The sequence below is a fragment of the Pseudochaenichthys georgianus genome, chromosome 23, assembly GCF_902827115.2.
Source record: "Pseudochaenichthys georgianus chromosome 23, fPseGeo1.2, whole genome shotgun sequence".
Lineage (NCBI taxonomy): Eukaryota > Metazoa > Chordata > Actinopteri > Perciformes > Channichthyidae > Pseudochaenichthys > Pseudochaenichthys georgianus.
In genome coordinates this window covers 8,276,863-8,290,232 of record NC_047525.1, presented here as the reverse complement: position 1 = coordinate 8,290,232, position 13,370 = coordinate 8,276,863, and positions in this window count along the sequence as shown.

Sequence of the window (13,370 nt, the reverse complement as noted above, 5' to 3'; positions counted from 1 at the left end):
GCCCAGACATCGTTTTTTCTTCCAGGCGTTCTTCTTCTCTTGATCCTAGGGCCTACATTACCCAGAATGCATCTTAAACACAGACAGCTTCGTCAAGAATTGGGTGTATAATGCTAGTAATGGAGTAGGCTATGGAGTTCTGATTGGCTCACTTAATTCTTACAGATTATTTTACATTACATTACATAACATTTAGCTGACGCTTTTATCCAAATCCAATGGGTGCAAAAACCATAAAGAGTCAAACTCCGGACAACAACAAAGAGTGCAAATATATTCACTTCAAGAAAGATCATACATACCATGAGTGCTGATGCATCAGTTACAAGGCCTAAATTACTCAACAAGTGCTTTTCTTTTTTTCAGCAATAACTTAATTGCCAAGGTACAGTCCAAACAAATGCGTTTTCAGTTTGCGTCAGAAGATATGCAGAGTTTCTGCAGTCTGGAGCTCATTCCATCATTTAGGAGCCAGGGTAGCAAACAGGCGTGGTTTTTGAGTAATTTTAAAGTCAAGAGGTAAATCATCTTACCTCATGGAGCTCCCTCTGGTTCAGACTTTGATGTATATAAATGATGTACTTCCCCTTTAAAAACATGCATCTTGGACATTTGAGTTTTAACCTGCAGTTTTATATATGACCTCTAGGGGTAGAGGAAAACAACACACACCAGTTGGAATTGGTATAATGGGTTTATTTTAGATAGCAGGGTAACACAAATAATAGGACAGGCAGCCTGGCACAAACAACAGCCAAAAAGGGTGCAGAATTAGATAAAGTAGGCCTACCAACAAAAGGAGGACTCTAAAAAAGGAGTCTAATTGCATACAGGGGAATACATACTATTACACTAAATAAGAAACAAAACAAAACCTCACTTTAAAATAGGCTGACCAGACGTCTCCGTTTTCCGGGGACAGTCCCCGTTTGTATTGGCCTGTCCCCGGTTGAAACTGTACCCGGAAATGTCCCCGTTTTTTAATATACGTTAAAAACACATAGCAAGGTGAAATAAAAGGTTTCATGTCAAAAACACTGGGTAAACACTGCAGACTGTGGTCAAGCCAGCCCCCACTTTGGAAAACTCAGTCAAGCCAGCCCGCACGTTGTATTGCAACACACTCTCACTCCCTAAGCGTCCAATAGCGACGTTTGGTCAGTGTCCGTGGCGTCCAATTGTGACGCTCCTAGTCTCCTTCAGCGTCATAAAGGGACGCAAATAGCTTTCAACTGATTGCAATGTATTCCCATCTGCGTCGGGATTTGACGCTCATGGAAGCACGGCATTCGTTTATGCCGGCTGCCCTTAAAGGCAATGTGAGCATCCATTCCCATTGGATAACGGAGAATTTTACACCCGGAAGTAAGTACTCCTCTTACTGTCGATTGATTTTACAGTGATATCTGCACTACTCATCGACTAAAAAACACCAGATTATCCTTGTTAATTACACAACATTGATTGGTTTAAATTGTGTACAATGCTTTTGTATTTTTCCCCTTCGATTCGGAGAAACAAATATGTTTTCTGAGTAAAGGATGACAGAAGACACTACACTACCCAGAATCCCCAGCTATCGTTTGGCCTACACCATGTGCTCTGTTTGACAAACCCCGTTTTTTTCACCATTCATTCCGATGGCTGGCGTCTATGTCACGTGATCTTTAAATGTCTCCCTGCAGAAAAAGAAAACATGGCCGAACTTCGTTTTATTCTAGGTGTAAAATGCCTATTTTAAAGTTAGTTTGGCCATTAAAATGCGTTTTGATGTCATTTGATGCGAGAAATATGAGTTGTTATTTCAGATTATGTGTGCAGTGGATGTACATGATCTTTAGTTTGCTAGTTATTACGAAGATTACTTCAGGAAATCGCGACGTTTTCATTGTTACCAAGGTGGTTACTAGGGACGCTGCTATCGATATTATTTCTGTTATGTTGTGTAACTGTTTAATGGTGTTATCTTTATTGCTACCCCCTTCCCCGTCAATGTATAGTGTTGGTCCACAGCCTAATCATATTAGTTTAACAAAATCCGCATCTAAAGATAGCCTACGTTATTTCCCCCCTGTGCAATTCCAGTCTCACATCTCAGAGCACACCGTCATTAACAAATAGGCCTACCGGAAACAGACCGAAATAATAATAATACCTTATTCCGAGTGTGCTTGTTTTTCTCTTTGAAAGTCATCACATAAAGGCATTGTAATACACGGTTCGGCTGCATTACATATTACATATCTGCCGTAGTTCTGTATTTATAGAGCCCTGATGAGAAGACAAACATGAGGAACTGAAAACGTGACGTGGATCATAAATATATCAGCCATTAAACAACATCTTACATTTCTTTTCACACAATGCGTCTCCTTGCAGTATCAACACTAATTCGGCTCACTTTTATATTTGATCCAATTGGTAGATAGGCTGTATTTACACCATAAAGGTGCACAGTTGATATAAAGGGACACCTGGTGGTTAAAGCATGTTATTGAATTTCAATATTTTTATTATTAGATATTAATACGATCCCTATAAAGTATATTCATTACTCGTTATTCTCTACTAATTGTTAATTAAAGACTGTATGTAATGACTATTTTGCACATCCCTTTCAAGATTTTCTAAGGTTTATTGACATATCATATAGGCCTACACAACTGTGGTGTAGTTCTGCACTGAATTAAAAACTTGGGTCGCAGGTTCCTCAATAGTGCATTACAAGACATCTATCAATATTTGTGCATACCTCCAGCAATGTTAACTATGTTGAAGCACTTATTTTAACTGATATTATACATAATGTATTATACTCTTATAGATGTATGTAGATATTTCATCTCCGGCCTTGTCAGGTATTGAACAATCAATAAATAAAGAACACAGAATTGTTGAATATAAAACACAGAATTTATGTGATTATACTAAATGATTTTCAAATAAACACAACTGCATATTTAACTGTTACACATGCTGATGTAACGCAAATGTTCCAATTTGGGATCAATAAAGTATATCTTATCTTAAGCTGATCGATGGCTACTGCCATATTTGCACAATGTGCCTCTGAACCTTGACAAGTGCATGTTTCAGGCTTATCAATTAATGTAATGTAATGTTATCACAGGGGTCACACACATAAGACCAGCTGTTAAATAAAGCTCTTCTGACCTTAGCTGGCATGTGGGTATATATAATACTGCCCAAAATGGGCACAAGCAATTTTCACCCATTTATTAATTATATGTTTTAAATGTGAGTGTGTCCTGTCCCCTAAACCTCCAGGGATGTACACAGTTTAATACTGGCAACTTCTTATTATGGGAAATACGAAAACGTCTTTTAAAACTACAACTCCCAGTAGAGACGTGCCATAGAGAACATGTTGCGAAACAGAATAGCCAGCATGTGTAGTTCTGGGGACGGGGTGGGGGAGGGGGGACGCGGTGGACCCGTTCAAATCCAGTTTTGGACAGTCTGCCGTGGTTCCATCCCATTTCAAGTGCTGTTCGAGAATCGGCTTAACCCTCGGAGCACACTCTCCAATCACAGAGCTTGAGGACTATCACGGGGTTTGTCAAGAGCACATGGTGTAGTCCAAACGATAGCTGGGGATTCTGGGTAGTGTAGTGTCTTCTGCCATCCTTTACTCCTGGGAATGGACTCTCACATTACCTTTAAGGGCAGCCGACATAAACGAATGCCGTGCTTCCATGAGCGTCAAATCCCGACGCAGATGGGAATACATTGCAATCAGTTGAAAGCTATTTGCGTCTCTTTATGACGCTGAAGGAGCCTAGGAGCGTCACAATTGGACGCCACGGACACTGACCAAACGTCGTTATTGGACGCTTAGGGAGTGAGAGTGTGTTGTGTATTGCGGTGCGCGAATATCCTATGTATTACGGTAGAGGCCTGTAAAAACTGCCTTCAACATAAAAGCGTTTACTGGTCAATAGCAAATATACCTAAAAAACACACCAAACATATTCATTTATACTGGAGCTTAAATTAAGAAATATGTACTATATAATCAATCAATCAATCAATCAATCAATCAATCAATCAATCAATGTTTATTTATATAGCCCAATATCACAAATGTTACATTTGTCTCAGTGGTCTTCACAGTGTGTACAGAATATCAGTATGACAATATGACACCCTCTGTCCTTAGACCCTCACATCGTACAAGGAAAAACTTCCAAAGAAAACCCAGTTTAAAGGGAAAAATGGGAGAAACCTCAGGGAGAGCAACAGAGGAGGGATCCCTCTCCCAGGACGGACAGACGTGCAATAGATGCCGTGTGTAAATTGAAAAGATAATACATTTGCAACATAGGTAGTCCAAATGTTTGGAAATGCATGTGTGTATAATAGGAAGATGAATCCACGAGGATATCCATCCAGGACCTATGATCCAGGACCACAGCCACGACTCAAGATCCAGCGCTCGCGATCCAGGACACAGGACCGCAGGATCATCCATGACTCCGGATCCCAGCGTATATAGACACCAAAAAGAAAGACATTTGGGGAAGCTGGGTTAATCGGAACATGAGTGTACACGGGTATAGACAGAGAGAAGGAAGAAGTAAGATGTCCCCCGACAAACTAAGCCTATATCAGCAAAACTAGGGGCTGAATCTAATTAGCCCTAACTATAAGCTTTATCAAAAAGGAAGGTCTTAAGCGCACTCTTAAAAACGGATAGGGTGTCTGCCGCCCGAACACAAACTGGAAGCTGATTCCACAAATGTGGAGCTTAATAAGAAAAGGCTCTGGCTCCCATTGTACTTTTAGAGATTCTAGGAACAACCAACAACCCTGCATTCTTGGAACGCAATGCCCTAGTAGGACAGTAGGGTATAATGAGTTCTTTAAGGTAAGATGGCGCCTGCCCATTAAGGGCTTTGTAGGCGAGAAGAAGAATTTTAAATTCTATCCTGTGTTCTATAGGGAGCCAGTGTAAGGCAGCCAGAACAGGAGTAATGTGGTCCCTTTTCCTAACTCTGGTTAGTACACGAGCCGCAGCATTTTGAATCAGCTGAAGCGACTTGATTGACTTCTTGGTACTCCCTGATAATAAAGAGTTACAATAATCCAGCCTAGAAGTAACAAATGCATGGACTAGTTTCTCTGCATCGTTTTGAGGCAAGATATGCCTGATTTTTGCAATGTTACGTAGATGGAAGTAGGCGGTCCTTGAAATTGATTTTATGTGGGCGTTAAAGGATAAATCCTGATCAAATATAACACCAAGATTCCTTACAGTCTCACTGGAGGCCAAATTAATGCCATCCATAGTTAGTATGTCTTTAGATAATTTGTTTCGTAGATTCTTCGGGCCAAGTACAATAACTTCAGTTTTGGTCGTGTTTAACATCAAAAAGTTTAAGGTCATCCACGTTTTTAAGTCCTTAAGGCAGTCTTGAATTTTTGTTATTTTATATTTTATAATATAATGGGATCAATAATTATTTAAAACAAACTACGTATAACTACCACATTATAATAACTGAGTGAATGTAAAATGTAAGTATACAGTTATGAAGACATATCTGACATTTCCACTGGGTGACTCATTTCAATTGATGTTGACACCATCTCACAACACTCCTAAAATAACATTACTTTCTGAAGCACAATTTAAAATGTATGCTGTTTAAAATCTCAAATTAGATCTATTGTCCATCTATATTTTGATTATTATTTAATGGAAACCGTCCATAATCAAAGAGTCTTATTTCACTTCAGGGTGAAAAAAATCAGGACAATCTGATGTAGAGTTTAAAAATAAAATACTTTTGAAATCTCATATATGGGCTATCGTCCTTCTGTTTTTATACAAGAATAAATAAAAAGCTGTCAAATGATCAAATACTTATTTCACTCCAGGGTGATAGCAGGACACCCCATCTAATCACTCCGAGAGAATCACGACAATCTGATGTAGAGTTTCAAAATAAAAGTCCTTTGTAGTCTCATATATGAGCTATCATCCCTCTATTTTTAGATAAGAATAAAACAAAAACTATCCAGTATCAAAGACTTATTTCACTTCAGGGTGATAGCAGGACACCCCATCTAATCACTCAGAAAGAATCTGGACAATCTGATTTACAGTTTCAAAATAAAATACCTTTGAAGTCTCATATATGAGCTATCATCCCTCTGTTTGTATCCAACAGTTAAAATGTTCAAATTACGTTAAACCAGAATTGTCCCCCTGTTTTCTTTAAAAGTGAAGAAAATTGGATATGTTAATGATATATTGACCACAAAACTCAAAATGTCCCCGGTTTTCATTTTGAAAATCTGGTCACCTTACTTTAAAAGTGGTACAACTAACAAAAAGAGTCTGTACAAAAACACAGCTAAACTAAAGGCAACAGTCCCAAAATCGCACTGCCATTTGCATATAACACAGGCTAACACAGTTAAGAGGAACAGGAAAGCGACAGTCGTAACAATGACTAAACTATTACATCCTACAGTTTTAATCTTAATAGAGTGGAGCAGGGATGACGTATTTACCCGGAAGTAAGCTGCACATGGGTTCCCTTCGACAAAAAAGCAATGGGATTTCTCCATAGGATTTTGGAAAATAGCTCGAAATAAGGTCTGTGGAAAACGAACCTGTTTGATAAATGCACGTTTTGTTCAGCCGGATAATATCGACATGTCTACCCTACTTTTGCAATTTTTTAATCATAAATCTAATCGCCAGAAGCAAAATGCTCACGTTATGCTATAAAGGAACTACAGCCGAGTACAGCAGGGTCGCACAACTTCGACGTCACGCCAATTTAAGATCCATATTAAAAAATACAGATTCAAAATTATACAAGTTGAAGCGTTTGTTTTAACAGTTTGCAAGAGCGCAGGTACTTGCTTTCAAGCAGAACAGGGGCAAACAAACTTAGAGGGAGTGTTTACGTGTTCGGCGTAATGACGTACAACGTCCTCCACAACTTCTGTAGTCCTATTCAGCCACTTGGTAACAACCATCGTTTTTCAGACACGTAAACCCTTCAAAAATCACCAGTGGGGTCACTGCTGATGTATTTAATGTCGTAGAACAAAACGTGAACCGTCTCTTAAATGTGTTTCAAACACAGACCTTATTTCGAGCTATTTTCCAAAATCCTATGGAGAAATCCCATCGACTCTGGGACGAGGGAACCGGTAGTGGTAAAATGTTAACTCACTTCCGGGTTTTAGGACTCGTCACTGCACCACTCTATTGCTGCAAAGTTTAAATATGCATTTTTAAATGTGTTATTTTGCTGCAATCATGAACATTGATTATACACTGAACACTTTTTTATTTAAGCAACCAAACAGGATAATTAGAGTTTCAGAATGGATATGCACATTATCTTCAATTTATGTATGTTTATACCACAGATATAAAACTCATGCAGAAAATTGAGATTAATCTCATTAAAAGTGTCCCCATGCTCAATATCCTGGAGCTGTGTGTCATTCTCGATTCTATTGACATTGATTTTTCACCAGCGAGGATCAACATTCAATTCATGTTCAGTTTGTCAGGTCAGTGTTTCCTGTTTTGTAGAACAAATTAAAAAAATAATCCTGAGGGTTTAAATCATCTAATAGTAAAAATAAAATGAAATGTGGCTACAGCAGTGGTGAGCCGTGACTTTTATACCTAGGCCCTCTGACCCGAAAATAATAAAAGTAGGGTAGACATGTGGAAATTATCCGGCTGAACAAAACGTGCATTTATCTAACAGGTTCGTTCCACAGACCTTATTTCGAGCTATTTTCCAAAATCCTATGGAGAAATCCCATTGCTTTTTTGTCGAGGGAACCCGAGCGCAGCTTACTTCCGGGTTTTAGGACGCGTCACTGCACCACTTTATAGAGAGGCGAAGTCCCTCCCTTTCCGGTGGACCTCCATGGGACCTTATTTCGAAAAAAGTATGTATTGAAGTCAATGGAGAGAGAAAGATTATCTTTCGATCCCGTTTGAATTTTGCCACGAATTACACATATGATGTTTGTCAATTTAAAAGATAATTTTGCAAGTAAAAAAAAAAGAAGATGTGTCGTAAAACTGTGAAGTAACACATTTGTTTGTGTGAAACGCTCAATGAACTACATCTCTGGTCTCGCAGAACAACACACGTCACCAAGAGGGCCGTCACTACTGTCTTGTCAAAAAAACGATTGACTACCCTCACTATCACCACAATGAAACACGTCCAGAAGAATGTCATTCAAACGGGATGGAAAGATAAGTTTTCTCTCTCCATTGACTTCAATACATTATTTTTCCGAAATAAGGTCCCATGGACCGGAAGTAGATGGGCGTGACTTCGCCACTCATAAACCACACATAAACCTCACAGCGGGCGGAACTTATCATAAAGTCCGAAAAAATAAAGCCCACCCATTTAGAGGGAAGATATGATTGGTCAATTGTACTGTCATTTGACATTACTTTCTCATTGAGTTACTATAGCGGGCCCTTTGTGAATGTAGAGAGGGACCAACAAGCTCGCCCGTCTTCACATAACTCGCAAAGACGGCATTTAACCCTTCACATTCCAACAGAAACTGAACAGGCAGAGTTGAAGGATTTATTTCTTTGGACATTTTATTTTAAATACAATTAAATCAAGTTATTTTGGTAAAACTAATGAACATTTTTTTTTTATGTTTTCAAATATTATTTTTATATCTTAGGCTCTCACAGAGGGCCTAGAGGGCCCTGACGGCTCGCCACTGGGCTACAGTATGTGTTGGCTGTGTGTATATGGGTTGTCACAGGATGTTTTTGATTGGTCAACATGAACTTGCTCCATCACAATGCCAAGTTCAGTCATCCATGTGACTCAAACCGGCATTCAATTAACAGACAATTCCGGCAACTCGACAAAGCTGCCTCTGGATCACCCGCAATGACACAGAACAACCCTCAGTCCTGAAATAAATATGGCCCTGAATCCTAAAAAGTGCACCATTTGGTCAAGTGTGTGCTAAAACTAGTATTGGTTTACTTTCATTTTCCTAATAAGAAACAAAAATCAACAACTTGAAGCTATAAGATGTTCCTCAGATTGAAAACCGCAGTAGGACTGTTAAATGTCATGACCCCCATTTTTACATAATGGCTCTGAGCTTCAATTAAAAGTTGCCTGAGGCTGGACCCTAACCCTAACTCTTTAGATCCTCTAGTCTAGCCTTTACAGAAGTATCCACTAACCAGCTGCAGCAGAGAGTTACTGTAATGGAAAACTTGAACCACTTGCATGGGAAACAATTGACAATATGCACACGTCATTCGAATGGTGAAGAGAAATAAGGTCAGTGGGACGTTAATAGCTGTCATGGACACCGCAGTTATTATGGGATCATTCTTTCTTTTTATTTGAAGGGTAAAAAAGTGATACATAATTAGAATAGGGTATATGCAGCGGCTAATAAAATAAATAAAATATAAAAACGTAACTTAAAGCCGTTGGGGCACCAGAAAGCGAATCCTACGCAGGGAATAATATCCTTACATCAAAGTATTTCCAATAATATACATAGAACAATGATTTTTACCTTTCTTCCTTTCTGGCAGTTTCTCCTGGTAAAAAACAAACCTCAAACTGATGCGCCAATCCCACCACCAGCTGTGTCCAATATGTACTAATCACCAGGTGGCCAAATCACCCAGTGCCCAAAACTCCTTCAAAAATACAAGCATAGAGAACTACTGCAACTAAAATAACTGTGATAAATAATTATTAATTTTTAATACAAACAAAAACAGCTAGAAAATAAATGTTTAATTGTTAAATAACATAAACCCATATATAGCTCCAACATCCATCCATCCATCCATCCATCCATCCATCCATCTTCTCCCGCTTATCCGTGGTCGGGTCGCGGGGGTAGCAGTTCCAGCAGAGAGCCCCAAACTTTCTTTTCCCTGGCGACATCAACCAGCTCTGACTGGGGGATCCCAAGGCGCTCCCAGGCCAGCGAAGAGATATAATCCCTCCACCTGGTCCTAGGTCTACCCCTTGGTCTCTTCCCAGCTGGACGTGCCTGGAACACCTCCCTAGGGAGGCGCCCAGGTGGCATCCTAACTAGGTGCCCGAACCACCTCAACTGGCTCCTTTCGACGCGAAGGAGGAGCGGCTCAACTCTGAGTCCCTCCCGGATGACCGAACTTCTCACCTTATCCCTAAGGGAGACACCAGCCACCCTGCGGAGAAAACCCATCTCGGTCGCTTGTATCCGCGATCTCGTTCTTTCGGTCATGACCCATCCTTCATGACCATAGGTGAGGGTAGGAAGGAAAATGGCCCGGTAGACAGAGAGCTTTGCCTTCTGGCTCAGCTCCCTTTTCGTCACAACGGTGCGGTAAAGCGACTGCAGTACCGCTCCCGCTGCTCCGATTCTCCGGCTCATCTCACGCTCCATTGTTCCCTCACTCGAGAACAAGACCCCGAGATACTTGCACTCCTTCACTCGGGGTAAGGACTCATTCCCTACTTGGAGTGGACAGTCTATCGGTTTCCTGCTGAGAACCATGGCCTCAGATTTGGAGGTGCTGATCCTCATCCCATCCGCTTCACACTCGGTTGCGAACCGTCCAGTGAGTGCTGAAGGTGAAGCCATTAGAACCACATCATCTGCAAAAAGCAGTGGTGCAATCCTTAGTCCACTGAACTGCAGACCCCCTCCCCCACGACTACGCCTCGAAATCCGATCCATGTATATTACAAACAGGATTGGTGACAAAGCGCAGCCCTGGCGGAGGCCAACCCTCACCGGAAATGGGTCCGACTTACTGCCGAGGACCCGGACACAGCTCTCGCTTTGGGAGTACATAGATTGGATGGCCCTGAGTAGAGTCCCCCTCACCCCATACTCCCGCAGCACCTCCCACAGTAACTCCCTGGGAACTCGGTCATACGCCTTCTCTAAGTCTACAAAACACATGTAGACCGGATAAGCGTACTCCTAGGCTCCCTCCAGGATCCTTGCGAGAGTAAAAAGCTGATCCGTCGTTCCACGACCAGGACGGAATCCGCATTGTTCCTCCTCAATCTGAGGTTCGACAATCGGCCTGACCCTCCTTTCGAGTACCTTAGAGTAAACTTTCCCGGGGAGGCTGAGTAGTGTGAATGCCTCTGTAATTGGCACACACCCTCTGATCCCCCTTTTTAAAAAGGGGAACCACCACCCCGGTCTGCCACTCCTTCGGTACTGTTGCCGACTTCCACGCAACGTTGATGAGACGTGTCAACCATGACAGTCCCTCAACACCCAGAGCCTTCAGCATTTCCGGGCGGATCTCATCCACCCCCGGGGCTTTGCCACTGTGGAGTTGTTTGACGACCTCAGTGACCTCCCCCCGGGAGATTGGTGTTGATCCCCCGTCATACTCCAGCTCTGCCTCTAACATAGAGGGCGGAGTTGTCGGGTTCAGGAGTTCCGCAAAGTGTTCCTTCCAACGCCCTAACACTCCATCAGTTGAGGTCAACAACATCCCATCCTTACTGTACACAGCTTGGATGGTTCCCTGCTTCCCCCTCCTGAGGTGTCGGACAGTTTTCCAGAACAACTTTGGTGCCGCCCGAAAGTCCTTCTCCATGTCTTCTCCGAACTTCTCCCACACCCGCTGCTTTGCCTCGGCCACGGATGAGGCTACTGCCCTTCGGGCCTGTCGGTACCTTGCAACTGCCTCGGGAGTCCCCCGGGATAACAAATCCCTGAAGGCCTCCTTCTTCAGTCGGACGGCTTCCCTGACCACCGGTGTCCACCAGGAGGTTCGAGGGTTACCGCCCCTTGAGGCACCTAGGACCTTGAGACCACAGCTCCCCACCGCGGCTTCGGCAATAGAGGCTTTGAACACCGACCACTCTGGTTCAATGTCCCCAACCTCCACAGGAATGCCCGAAAAGCTCCGCCGGAGGTGTGAGTTGAAGGCCTCCTGAACTTGGGCCTCCTCCAGACGTTCCCAGTTCACCCGAACTACACATAGCTCCAACAGTATAAATATAATTTTTTGAGCGAGGTAATTTCACCTTTACAGCCATTGTGTACCCAACAATGTTCATAGAGTTACGTTTAGGGTTAGGGTTACAGTTAATTGTTGACATTTAGGTCATCTTAAAGTGTATTTTTAAGTAAATCAGGTGCACTTTGTTCCACCTTTCATGTGTCAATTCTGGATCTAAATAATCCAAGATGGTGAATGGCAAAAACGGACAACTCGTTGGGTGACGTCAAGGCGACTTTTACGCTTAAAAAAGTCTTAATAGGTCTCTATAAAAAGGTTTTCAAACTAAATCGGCTATCCATGGTGGCATCACTGTGATGAACCGGGGATATTTTTCAGAAACGAGTAATTTATACAAATGTTTCCAACTCTTTTTTTTTTCCTTTCAAAAACACATCAACATTAAGTCACTGAAATGTGTTTGTCAACCACGTAGGATGTTACAATCAATCAATCAATGTTTATTTATATAGCCTAATATCACAAATGTTACATTTGTCGCAGTGGACTTCACAGTTTGTACAGAATATCAGTATGACAATACGACACCCTCTGTCCTTAGACCCTCATATCGTACAAAACCGAGAAAACCCACAGTTTAAAGGGAAAAACGGACAGACGTGCAATAGATGCCGTGTGTAAATTGAAAAGATAATACATTTGCAACATAGATAGTCCAAATGTTTGGAAATGCATGTGTGTATAATAGGAAGATGAATCCACGAGGATATCCATCCAGGACTTATGATCCAGGAACACAGCCACGACTCAAGATCCAGGGCTTGCGATCCAGGACACAGGACCGCAGCAACAGGATCATCCATGACTCCGGATCCCGGCGTATATATAGACACCAAAAAGAAAGAAATTTGGGGAAGCTGGGTTAATCGGAACATGAGAGTACACAGGTATAGACAGAGAGAAGGAAGGAGTAAGATGTCCCCCGACAAAATAAGCCTATATCAGAAAAACTAGGGGCTGAATCTAATCAGCCCTAACTATAAGCTTTATCAAAAAGGAAGGTCTTAAGCGCACTCTTAAAAACGGATAGGGTGTCTGCCGCCTGAACACAAACTGGAAGCTGATTCCACAAATGTGGAGCTTGATAAGAAAAGGCTCTGGCTCCCATTGTACTTTTAGAGACTCTAGGAACAACCAACAACCCTGCATTCTTGGAACGCAATGCCCTAGTAGCACAGTAGGGGTTCTTTAAGGTAAGATGGCGCCTGCCCATTAAGGGCTTTATAGGCGAGAAGAAGAATTTTAAATTCTATCCTATATTCTATAGGGTAAGGCAGCCAGAACAGGAGTAATGTGGTCCCTTTTCCTAACTCTG